We start from the raw sequence: 12,128 nt of genomic DNA on the forward strand, positions 1-12,128 counted from the left end.
TGAAGAAGGGCGTAGCTTATGTAAAGGTTCGACGAAGGAGCCTCAATGAATAAAGACTCATTGATAAAGGCGCAAAGAATTTGCGACTGGTCCGGAGTCCGAAGGACTCAGAAATCCATATTAACCTAGGCAAGGAGCAAAGAATTTGCCATTGATAAGGAGCAAAGAATTTGCGAAATGGAAAGCGACAGCTTTTATGGAATTTCATGAGTCCTTCGTCTATTAATCGTCGGGCTCCTTCACAGTCGCTTCGCTTCGCGCGTCCTCTTTAGTTTCATTCTACTCCTCCGGATTTGAGAGTCCTTCGCAAATTCTTTGGTCCTAACCCGCAAATGCTTTGCGCCTCTCCTGTAAGTCGAGCCGCTTTCGCTCTCATTGATAAGGAGATCAAATCAGTGGAATAAAAAACAAGTCCTATAAAATGGAAAGCCTATTTAGTGGATAAGTCACCTGGACCTTTGAAATTCAACCAGTGAGGACTCTGAAATCTACCATATTCACAAGTCCCGCAACAAGAGATTAATATGGTAGAATAAACAAGTTGCACTCCTTCAAGCCTTTGAAAAGGACTTTCGCTTTCATTCAACTCCTACTCCGCCTCTCCTGTAAGTCGAGCCGCTTTCGCCCCCTCTCTTTATTCAACCTCAACTCCTCGCAACCCCTTGTTCATTGATTCAGATGAATATGGATTCAATTAAGGGTCCTCGTCCGTAGGTTATGAAATAACAATTAAGCTACCCACGGACCGGTGAAAAGAATTTGAAAGCGAAGTCCTGATCCCTGAACTATTTTCAGGAGTGCATTATGTTTATATGGATTTCTTTCGTTGCACTCCTATTAGATTCAGTCGTTTCGCCTCAAATTCTTTGACCCTCTCCTCTATTATATTATTTGGAGAGCTATTTCATAATACCACTCCTTCTTTTATGATAATTCAGTCGTTTCGCTTTCTTTATTCATCTTTGACCCTCTCCTCTCCTTATCAGTCGAGTTTCTTCGAACCTTACTATTTGGAGAGCTTCAAATACAAATAAAGGGCTCCTTCAAATATTATAATACAGTCGTTTCGCCTCAAATTCTTTGACCCTCTCCTTACTATTTGGAGAGCTATTTCATAATGCACTCCTATTAATATTATAATACAGTCGTTTCGCCTCAAATTCTTTGACCCCTCTCCTTCCTTATTTTGAGAGCTATTGAATAATACCACTCCTATTAGATTCAGCTCGTTTCGCTTCTCCCCCTCTCCTCTATTTTGAGTCGAGCTATTTCTGAAAATAAAGGGGCTCCTTCACAGTCGTTTCGCCTCAAATTCTTTGACCCTCTCCTTCCTTATTTGGAGAGCTATTGAATAATACCACTCCTTAAATAATACAGTCGTTTCGCTTCTCCCCTCTCCTTCCTTATTTGGAGAGCTATTTCATAATGCACTCCTTAACAGTCGTTTCGCTTCGCGCCTCCGGACGACTCAAAACAAAAGAAAAGGATCAAAGAATTATCGAAGAATTTGAGAGCGAAACTCATTATCTCCTTTTTATGATTTGAGAAATCCATATTAATTAATTAGGCTTCGCAAATTCTTTGCTCCTAACGGAGGTCTCGACTGAAAGGAGAGAAGCGACTGAATTTCAAATCAGTTCCATTAACAAGTCCTCCTATCAAATCAGTTCCATTAACGGATAAGGTGAATATGGATTTCAGACGACTGAGGCGCAATGAAATATGCGAGGAGTTGAGAGGTTATGAAATAACTCGACTGAAAGGAGAGGTTCAAAGAATTTGAATGAAAGCGAAGTCCTGATCCCTGAACTATTTTCAGGAGCCTCAATGAACAAGGGCGACTGAAAGTTCGCCTTTTAATAGGTCCGACTATCCACTGAAAGTAGAAAAAGTCAAAAGTCTATCCGTCTCATTGATAAGGACATATACTGTTCCATGAATGAGTCCGACCGCCCCGTGGGAATATGGCCGGATTCAAGGACGGGGACCCATTTGATCCACTAAAGAAAAGATGGAACTCTTTCTTATGGCTCCGCGCAGTCCGAATGGAATCAAAAGAAAAAGGAATCTGACAACAACATCGATCAGTCTCATTGATAAGGACATATGAACTTTTCTTCTCTCTTTCTTTATTGAAAGCTCAACTCCTACTCCCGCCTCTATCTGAATTTAGGTCTCGCTATTTCATAACCTCCGCGGAGGGTCCGGAGGACTCATGAAATTCCACTAACCCGGTTTGAATATGGATTTCTCAAATTCTTTGAGCCTTTGAAGGATAATGACTTTCGCTCTCACCTTCAAATTCTTCTCAAATTCTTTGATCCTTTATGTTTGGAGTCGTCCGGAGGTTATGAAATAGCGAGACTGGTCCGGAGGACAATAAAGAGATAAAGATTCATGAAAAAGATGTAAAAATTAGACAATTCTCGTTATTTATATAGATGATAAAAAGTCCTATTTTGCTTGAAAAAAGTAGTTTAATTAATTGCAACTGGATGCATTGTCCTAGGACAGGTAAAAGAAATTCAGATTGAGAACTTCATCTTAATATGGATAGTCCTACGGAGAAATCCTCCGGACGGATAAAGAGAGGAGAAAGAAAGTCTTTAGTTTCAGGCTGTCCGCTACGCTTTCGCTCCTCTCCTTTCAGTCGAGCCGCTTTCGCTCCTTATTCAAGTTCCAGGCAACAAAAGAAAGGCAGGGACCACAAACTAGAACTCTCATCAAACTATGTGAATTTCTTTGATAGGCTTTCTTCTTTCATTGCGTTTTCCCGTCTTTTTTCTTGCATTTTCTTAGTTTTTCTCATCTTTCTATTTAACGAAAATAGAGAAATTTTTACATCTTTTTCATGAAAAGTTGCTTCTTCCCTATGTCAAAACCTAGCTTTTTGTTCATTTTCGCTAAGGATTACAAGGTCGTTGATTACAAAAATTCATAATCAGTCGACTTTCTTCGAAACCCTATTCTTTGTTTTGAGTCTCGTTATTTCATAACCTCCGGACGACCATAGGGAGAGGGGTCAAAGAATATTGAGTAGGCATAGGTTCAATGTAATATGAGAAGACTGTTAAGGAGCGCAAAATCAATGAACAAGGAAAGACCTACCGCAAGGTGAGAGCCGGAGGTAAGGCGCGGAGCGAAGCGACTCTTAAGGAGCGCGACGTAGGAGTGAAGAAGAGCGCAAATTCACGAGTCCTTCAAGACGGCAACTCATATTGCATTGAGCCTCCGGAGGCCTCCTACGCTATGCGAAGCCAAGCGAGAACCGGAGGCAAGGCGCGGAGCTACTTAAGAGGAGCGCAAATAAGACGACTAAAAAAAAAAGGTCTTGATGCTTTAGTTTACAAGATCATTACTTTGATTAGCATGGGGAGGCAGAACCTACTTGAACCTACTACGCGGAACCTACTCAAACTCATATTGCATTGAGCCTTCGTCCTTGCGCCTCCTTAACTTAAGAGTCGCTTCGCTTCGCGCCTACGCCATAGGCTAAGAATAAGTTGCCGTAGGTTGTCTTAGAATAGGTTGAATGAGCAATTTCACTATAAATCAAAGAAAAAGTCAAATCATAAATGAAGAAAACCGTAGCTTGGTGCCTTCTCGTAGGTTCTCGCTCTTTATTCCTTTGATTTTCTGCTTTTTGCCGGTTGGGGTTAAGAAAGAGATGAAGAACTCACAGATCGAGAGACTTCGCTTTGTCTACCTAGATAGAAAGAAGCTAGTTCAAATACTATCCGTTGACCGGCTTCGCAGGCACCTCTATTAGGGTCCACTCGAGGCCTCGCACTTTGGGCGTCCGGTCTTTCTTTTCGGATCTTGTCTTTTCATGTTGAAGGGGAATATCGAGAGACAAAGCTCAAACTACCGATATTCTGAGTGATGAACTTATGTAATTTAGAAATTGAGAATATGACTTTCTATCTTTCTTCTTTTCATTCTGAATTGGGAATATTTCATCTTTGCTTTGTGATTTCATTCTCTCTTTCCTCATGGATCACTTTCCAAAACATCGAATGAAAGAAAGAGCATACCGATATCGATCCGATCGAAGAAGAGCAAGAGAGAGAGGAAGAAAGCCATACGCGCAGCAGCGAACAAGAACAAAGAGCTGTCTATTAAGCTACGGAGGACCTGGGCGCAGCTTCAAAGAAGAAGGGATACCGATCCTTTTGACTGATTTATTCCACTTAAGTGAAGCTCGAAGCAGGCAGCTGAGTGAGGGAGGTCATAGAATGAATAAGAAGAAAAAGGAGATTCTTTACCATTTTCTGATTTAGATATAGATAGACTCTTACAAAGATCAGCATCGTAGGCGCGAAGCAGAAACTACGGAGGACGAGTTTCTTATTCCACTAAGCCTGAGAAGAAGAAAGAAGGACTCAAGAGGAGGGGCGAAGCCAAACGACTTTAAAAGAGTGCAGAGCGCAACTAAGAAAACCGGTTTGAGAGTCCTACGGAGAAATCCTTCCGGTTTCAGACTCCCCCCGTAGTAGGAGTCTGATTCCGTGCCGCCTAGAATGCAACTCCTTCTCCGCCTCTTCATTGAAGTCTTTGAAAAGAAGAAAAACCTCTTTTTTCTGGTTTTTTCGCTTCGCCCCGATCCTTACGGCGTAGTAGGAGTTCTTATTCCTTGCCTCTGCACTCCTTCCCTTCGTCTTCTCTGTCTCGCAGTTCCACTCAAGACCAAGGGCTTTCGTACTGATTTTAGGCCATAAATCAAAGATAGGGGTCTCGCTCAATTACTCTTGTTCTACAGCTATACGCTCTCTCTATTCTAACCGCTACGCGTGGAAGGGGAGACTATTTCTTTTCATCTTTGGCGTCCTCTAATGAATGGCACAAGAGAGATGAACCTCTTATTCAACTACGACTTCTGACTCAGACTCAAGAGCCACAGCCGTCTCTTTCTGAGGCTTCTCTCGGGCTAACTTCTCACTTCTTTCAGTGACTCATGAAACTGAAGCTTCTTCTTAGTTCGATCTCTTTCTCTGAAAGATATTCCCTATTCCCTAGCATTCTGGTCTGGCAACTTCATTCCTCTCCAGCTTGACTTTAGATCTTCCTATCCGCTAAGGAAAGAAGCTGACTAATCCGACTAAGTCAGGTCTCGCGGACTCTTAGTTTCCCATGGCTACCTTCTTCTTAGAGGAAGACCTCTCCCTACATCAGATAAACCCGAGAAAAGAGCTCCTTCGCCTATACTAAGTTGACTGAGGCTCCTTTCTTCCAGTCTCGCTTCCTAAACTCATTCTTCATCCTTATCATTCCCCTTCATCCTCTTTATGTGACTCATTGTGTGACCTTTCCCCCTTGTTCATCTGAGGCGGTAAGATGAATGAAAGACTGATTTTCTTTTCATCTTGACACGTAGAGAAATAGTAAAAAAACAGGCTTGAAGATCAGATTATGGGACATGTATGGACCAGGAATCATCTATTTATTTGCCTTAGTAAGGCATGAAATGCCCTACCGATCAACTTCAGAGGCATACTCAGCTACTTCAACTGCTACTGGGACGAGGGATTCTGCCTCCCGATGATCAGAGATCTCGCTTCTGGCCAAGCCAAATATTCCTTGAAAGAGTTTTCCTGTGAGTTGAAGGAATGAAATGATAAGGAAAGAACTCTTTTTATAGTATAGTTCGCGCGGAGTCTTGACTCAGTTTAGGCTGAGGCTTCCAGCTATTCAGGAAATGTAGGATGAGAATAGTCAAGATGAAAGAACTTCCAAGTCTTCCTCAACAGGAGGAACTGCAAGGAGAGCATCTGAAAGAGATGTGACCTTGCCCGAGTCAACTAACTCTGCTGGCCTAGCCTCTTCTGGGGTTCTCCTTCACAGGTTTTTTAGGTCATATCTTTGGGGCAGGTGAGATCTGATTCTTTTTCTGAGAAAAGCTCTTCTTTCATTATAGATTATTAGTATGAGTAGATGGGGAAAGCCTCTGGAGGTCTGGCCTCTCCTTTCTTGTCTTGCTAATCCATTTCCGGACTGGATGCCCTATATGCCTTTCATATTATCTTCACGGCCTACCTTTCTTTAAAGAGGGATGTAGGCATTGGATGAAATAGCGAGACTTAGATAATTAGATAAGAAGAGAGTGCGCGCTGGGCTTTTGACTTCGCCCTGCCTGCTTTCTGATTTTAGATATATATATTTCTGGGTTCAGACTCTTATGTAGTGCCTAGGTCTTTTTCATAGTCTTCGTCATCATCGACACCGATACATTGCTTACATTGGTTTTGGATAATCTTGAGAAATCGTTCAAATCCATACATTGGTTTTGGATAGTTTGAGAAAGAATTAATAAAGAAGATACATTGCTTTCTGATAATCTTTCGTCTTAATATTGTTTTTGATAATCTTGAGAAAGAATTAATATGATACATTGATTTTTGCTGAATATTCTTTTCGAAAGTCTTTCGTCATCCTTAAGTTCATTAATACTCCGATACATTTCTTTTGGATAATCTTTCGTCTACGATACCTTTGTTTTTGTATCTTTCTTTTCGAAAGTCTTGAGAAAATCTTAATATTGTTTTTGAGAGTCTTTCGTCATCATTAAGTTCGTTCAAATCCATACGATACATTTCTTTTTTCTAGTCTTGAGAAAGAATGAAGATTGTTTTTTTATCTTTCTTTTTTCTAGTCTTGATAAAGAATGAAGATTGGCTTCTTAAGATTTGATATAGTATTCGTCATCATGAACATCGCATCTTAATATTCTTCATAGTCTGATTAATCATTAATACCTTTTTCTTGTTTTCATTTGGATAGTTTTTCTAAAGCAAGAAAAAGAGAGTAGGGGGACCACTACTGCCCGAGAAAGATCCCTTTCAAGACCGGGATTCCAAGACGGATCCCTCGCCTAATCCGGCCCTAACCTTCTTCTTGGTCGTAAAAAGACTGGTTCTTCAGCCTTACGGACCCCCTCTAATCTAAGTGGAGGAGTTCTTATCTACCGGTCTCCTTCTATCTGCGATCCTCCCTTATTCTTCTGACTGCATTCCTATGTCTTTACTGGAATCAGATCTCCCGCCCCGCTAGAACTCGATAAAGTGGCTTTCCTCCTTTCCCGCGCATGCACTCGGCCTATGCCGACGAGGTACCCGCCGCACTCCGTAATGGACGTCTTTTTCCTTCTTGATTCATATCCTTTTGTCTCAGGATGAAAGAGAAGGGGGGGCCCTCTTATCCTCCGTCTAGGCTTATACACCTTGGATTTCGTACTTCAGCCTTATGCGCTCAAGCGACCAACCTAAGCGTAGGCTTGGGCTCCAAGGGAGGAAGGCCGTTGACTTGCAGCATTTCCAAAGAGAAAGGTTCGAAGAGAGAGGCGGAGCAAGATAAAGGAGAGGAATTTGATAGACGCCCACTAGACGGAGTCCTTTTATTCATTCAGCCCAAAATTTGCTCAAACCGATAGGGAAGAGGAATTGCCCTGTGATTTGAGGACTAGGCGAGACCTCTTAGCAAAGAAGGCTTTGGAACTCCTTCTACCACCACCCCGCGGGATGATCTCTCTCATTATCTCTCTTCATAAGATAGACCCCGAAGTCCATAATAAGATCGATTAAGATATAAGGAAGAATATCGGGCGAAGGCAAAGAAAAAGATAATATTGTTAAGGGGTTGACGATTCTTTTTTATCTGATCTTTTTCATATAAAACCTACCTTCTCGGACTCCCGCTGAATCTCATTCTAATTCCTCTTACTGACTCAACTGGGAATTGAGAATAGAGCTCCGACCCCTAACCCTAGAATTCTGAGTTCGCCCTCCTTCCCCTACGATCCCGATCGGCTGCTCCGCACCCTAGTTCGCGCCTTTTCCCCGAACCCGAGAAAAGAGAGTTTATTATGGTTCTTTTCCCGGGGTAGAAGGGAAGGAATGAAAGAAGGTTGAACTTCCTATTCTCCTTGCTTAGAGAATTCCCTGATTCATTCAATACCCCTTCATAATCGTATCCATGATAATCGAGAGTGATAGCGCTAGGGCTAAGCGAGTCGACTGATTTCTTAACTTGACTCCTTGCTTCCTTCCCCGCCTCAAGAGCAGACTTCTCCTGAGAATGACTCTTTATCTTCCGTCTCGGTCGACTGATAAGGGCTACGTGGGAGTCTCTTTGACCACCCTACTTCAGGTGAGGGCTTTCAGTCTCGGAGATCCCCTCCTTTTTTTTCTTGATTCTCGTTCATGAAGTGACCTTTACCTCTCCTGATAATGGGGATGATAGAGTGAATTCTTCTTTCTTCATATACTATATTCTAAAGAATATACTGGAATAAGAAGAACTGCCACAGCCTACTTCCGATTCTACTCCTAGCCCCCCCGAGCCAACTCAGCTGCCTCCAGCAAGGGCCCTTGATTCCGATTCAGGGGACCCAACTAAATCAGGTCTAGCTTGGATGGAGATTTATGAGAGTCTAGTGGTATCCTTTAGCGATTCATCGGCGAAAGCTTAGCCATCCTTTTTTTTCAAGGACGGATCCCTCTTTCTTTGAGTTACTCATTCAACTCCTAAGCCGAGTCAAGACGGTCAAGTAGCTTAAGGCTTCTAACCGATCCTTCATATTCAGATATTCAGTCGAAGTCAATGAAATCTCTTCGAGTCGAGGGCTTTCCTTTCCTCTCACTCGGACTCTCTTCCCCGATACTTCGAATGAGACCTGGTGGGAGCTTCCTTTTCTCATTCTCCTTTTAATTGGACTTTAGTAGGTCGAGCCACTATTCAACCTTGCTGGGGATGAGGATGAGTTTGCTCTTGGTCACCTCGTAGATTAGCCGCTCATTAATATTCAGAGAGGAGACTAGGAGCCCACTAAAGCCTTAAGGTCTGATCGAGAAGTCCAGAGATCTATTTCCAAAAGCTATAAGGGGAAAGAGATCTACAATGAGTTTAGACGAAGGAGGCCTAGCCTAAGACCCGACTTCTTTCGGCAGAATCTCTCCCTCTTTTGGCAGCGGAATTAGACCGAGCCCTTGCTCCTACCTTGGCTTGGAAGCTAGTAGGGTCCGCGGGGTCCAAGAGATTCAAGCCAGAGAGCGAAGGTTGCACCAGTAGGAGTTGCAGGAGATCGTCTGTGGCAGAATGAAAAGGGGAAGATGAGACCTCATCCCTTGTGGCTGTCAGAAGTAGGAGTCGCTTTTCTTCTTTCAAAGCTAATATTTGATAATCTTGTATATTCACAAGTCAGAAATGGATGAATGTGCGAGACCGATTCATAACCTCGTGTGCAATACCAGCTCATAGAGGACTCCCCCGCAGCGCTTTCTCATCTCGGGTCCGTCATCGGTCAGCTTTACCTTGAACTTGAATATAGGGATCGGGATGGAAGATCCGGATCAGATAAGTGTGCGGAGGGCTAGATAGCTTCTGATCTCAGACTTTGGAGCATTCCCCTTTGCTTAATTCTTGGAAGTTGCCTTCTGCCTACTCTGTCCCGCCCGCAACTGATCCCGGTTCGCGCAAGGCTCCTTTCTCTTGACTTCGGATAGGAAGACCGGCAATTGATATTCAGAACTAATAAGTTGTTTTTCACTTCTTCCCCCGCTGCTAATTCTCTCCTTCGAGATCTGGGAACTATTAGAATAATAAAGAGGAACTCCTATCTAACTGAAAAGGGATCATTCAACTGCCTAGGACTCTTCCCTTGAGCCCGAGTCGAGTAGCCTTTCCAGAAGACTAATAGCATAAAGACTTGGGATGCCGACCCAATTCTTAGTAAGAGATCCTTCCGAGTTCACTCTACTTCTCATGGGACGCGGACCTCCGCTTCCTACCTTTCTGCTCGCATTGTGAAAAATGGGAATGAGAATTTCGAATATTTTGAATAACTGCCAAAGATAATGGTACCCTCCCGGTCGAGCTTCGTACTTGTCTGCCGAAGAAAGAGAGGTCCTGGGGAAGTTTTTCCGATCCTCCGCCTCATGGGTCGAGGTGTGGAGTTTGCTGCTTCAGTTCTTCTTTCTTTTGTAGTGGAATATCCTTAATAGAGAAATCAGGCTCCTGCCTTGAAACTCTTTATCCTTAGATTGAGATAAAAGGCCGTCTCTTTGAACCTCCTATCATCAACTCCTACGGAGCCTTGTCCTCTTATTCAATGGCACAAGGGGGAAGGGATAACCTCTTTTTATTAGACTGGCTTCGCACCGCAGAGTCAAGTGATTAATAGTTTCATCACTGAAAAAACCCATACGATACATTGATTTTTGCTGAATATTCTTTTTTGATCTTTCTTTTCGAAAGTCTTGATAAAAGCTGAATATTCTTTTTGATAATCTTTCGTCATCATTAAGTGCATTAATACAGCTATAGCCTTAGTAAATGTGTCTCTTTGAACCTACTATTTGGCACTGGAGGCAAGGAATAAGAAAAGACAAGAGGAGGTCGGGGAAGAGTCATAAAGGGAAAAGACAGGGGGGGATATGATAGGAAGAAAGTAGCCTAGCTCCACCCTTGCTGCTCGACCTTCATAAGTCGGGGAATCGAGAAGAGAGAGGTTCAAAGAATATTGACAGCTCTTTTCTTTCAAGTAGGACTGACTAGCGCGCGAACACTCACTCTTAATGAGTCTTCGATCGGGTCAGTGATGCATTGGCAGTTTCGTCACACACTGAAAGAGAAAGGGAACTGAAAGAATTAGTACGGCAGCTGTCCCTGATTTAGTAGTTCGGGATCTCCGCCTCCTTGTGCTGGATACTGAGTTGACGAGTGGAAGGTTAGAGAAGGATCAGGAGTCACAAAAAGAGGAAGAAGAAGTGGCTGTGGCACATCCAGAGCAAGCTTGACCAGCTAGACAGGCTGAAATTCATCTCCTTGATTTAGTACGGGCTCGGAAGCCAGAGAGATCCGGTTGCGGCAGCATAAGATCAAGACAAATCGGAAGCCTCAGAGTCAGGATTCCCCACGGAGCGGTAGGCAGACAGGTAAGATAAAAGGGGATCAGTCCCAGTTGAGGAAGAAGAAAGAGGAAGAGCAGTTCAAGGTTCAAAGATTGTTGAATAAACCCCGTAAAGAAGCTCTCTGCTAACAAGAGAGGGAAGTGTAAGACTATGGCTGAGACAGGGGTAGCAAGTCAATGAACGAGGCTGTCTCTGTAGCAGTTGCCGAAGAGCCAGAAGTCTCTACAGAAAGGGAATGAGTCCGCTAGACCTGATGTAGGGGAGGCAGACAGGGAATTCTCCGTTGAAGAAGTGGCTCTTTCGGGTTCTCTCATCAGAGGGAATCTGTCTCAGTTTCATGAATCAGAGTTGCGGAAAATAGTCATCAGTCTATCCCAAGTTGGAATATGCTACCCCAGAGGTCGGTCTTATTCCTCCATTGTCTTATCATAAGAGAAAGAGGAAGTGGCTGCTGTCCAGACTAAGGAGAGGTTCTCATAGGCTCGAGAGGAAAGGGTTGAGGTTTCAGGCTCTTCCAGAGTACGAGGGTAGAATATGTCTCAAGCGCGAACAAAGCTCAAGTCATCGGTGCAGGTTACGGATCGGGGCGATAGCTACTTGACCGAAGGGAAAGGTGATAGAGAAATCTTTGGATTGATTCTTTTATTTGTCACTCTTCTTTACTTGGGTGGTTGGGATATTCTCTATTCCATACATCTTAGGTTATGAACTTTTTGAAAGAAAGTGTATTCAGTCTTTGGAATGAGAAGACGTATTTTTATTACATTAGCTCAAACTTCTGTCTTTTTGTTTGAATTTCTATAGCAAGAAGATGGACTTGACCCCTATGTTTTCAAGGATGGAAATTTCTTTGACCTATATCTGACGGGAATCTATTATTAAGATAAGAACTGATTTGAAACTGAGAGTAAAGGAATACCATATTCTATATTCACCGACTTGCTCAAAGAAGAGGAAAGAAAGAGAAAATTCTTGAGAGATATTACAAGATGTTCCCTATGGTAACTGGGTTCATGAATTATGGTCAACAAAGAGTACGAGCTGCAAGGTAGATTGGTCAGGGTTGAATGATTACTTTATCCCATGCGAATCCTTTGCCTCTCACTATATCCTTACGCAAAATGAATCGCATCGGGAATTTGAATTCGATATAAATGCATTGCTTCTTATGTCTTCGTCTATGTCCTATGGATCTCCCCGTTCTTGATTGGAAATTGGAAAGGG

Source organism: Cucumis melo, unplaced genomic scaffold, assembly GCF_025177605.1.
Source record: "Cucumis melo cultivar AY unplaced genomic scaffold, USDA_Cmelo_AY_1.0 utg001505l, whole genome shotgun sequence".
In the NCBI taxonomy this organism is placed as follows: domain Eukaryota; kingdom Viridiplantae; phylum Streptophyta; class Magnoliopsida; order Cucurbitales; family Cucurbitaceae; genus Cucumis; species Cucumis melo.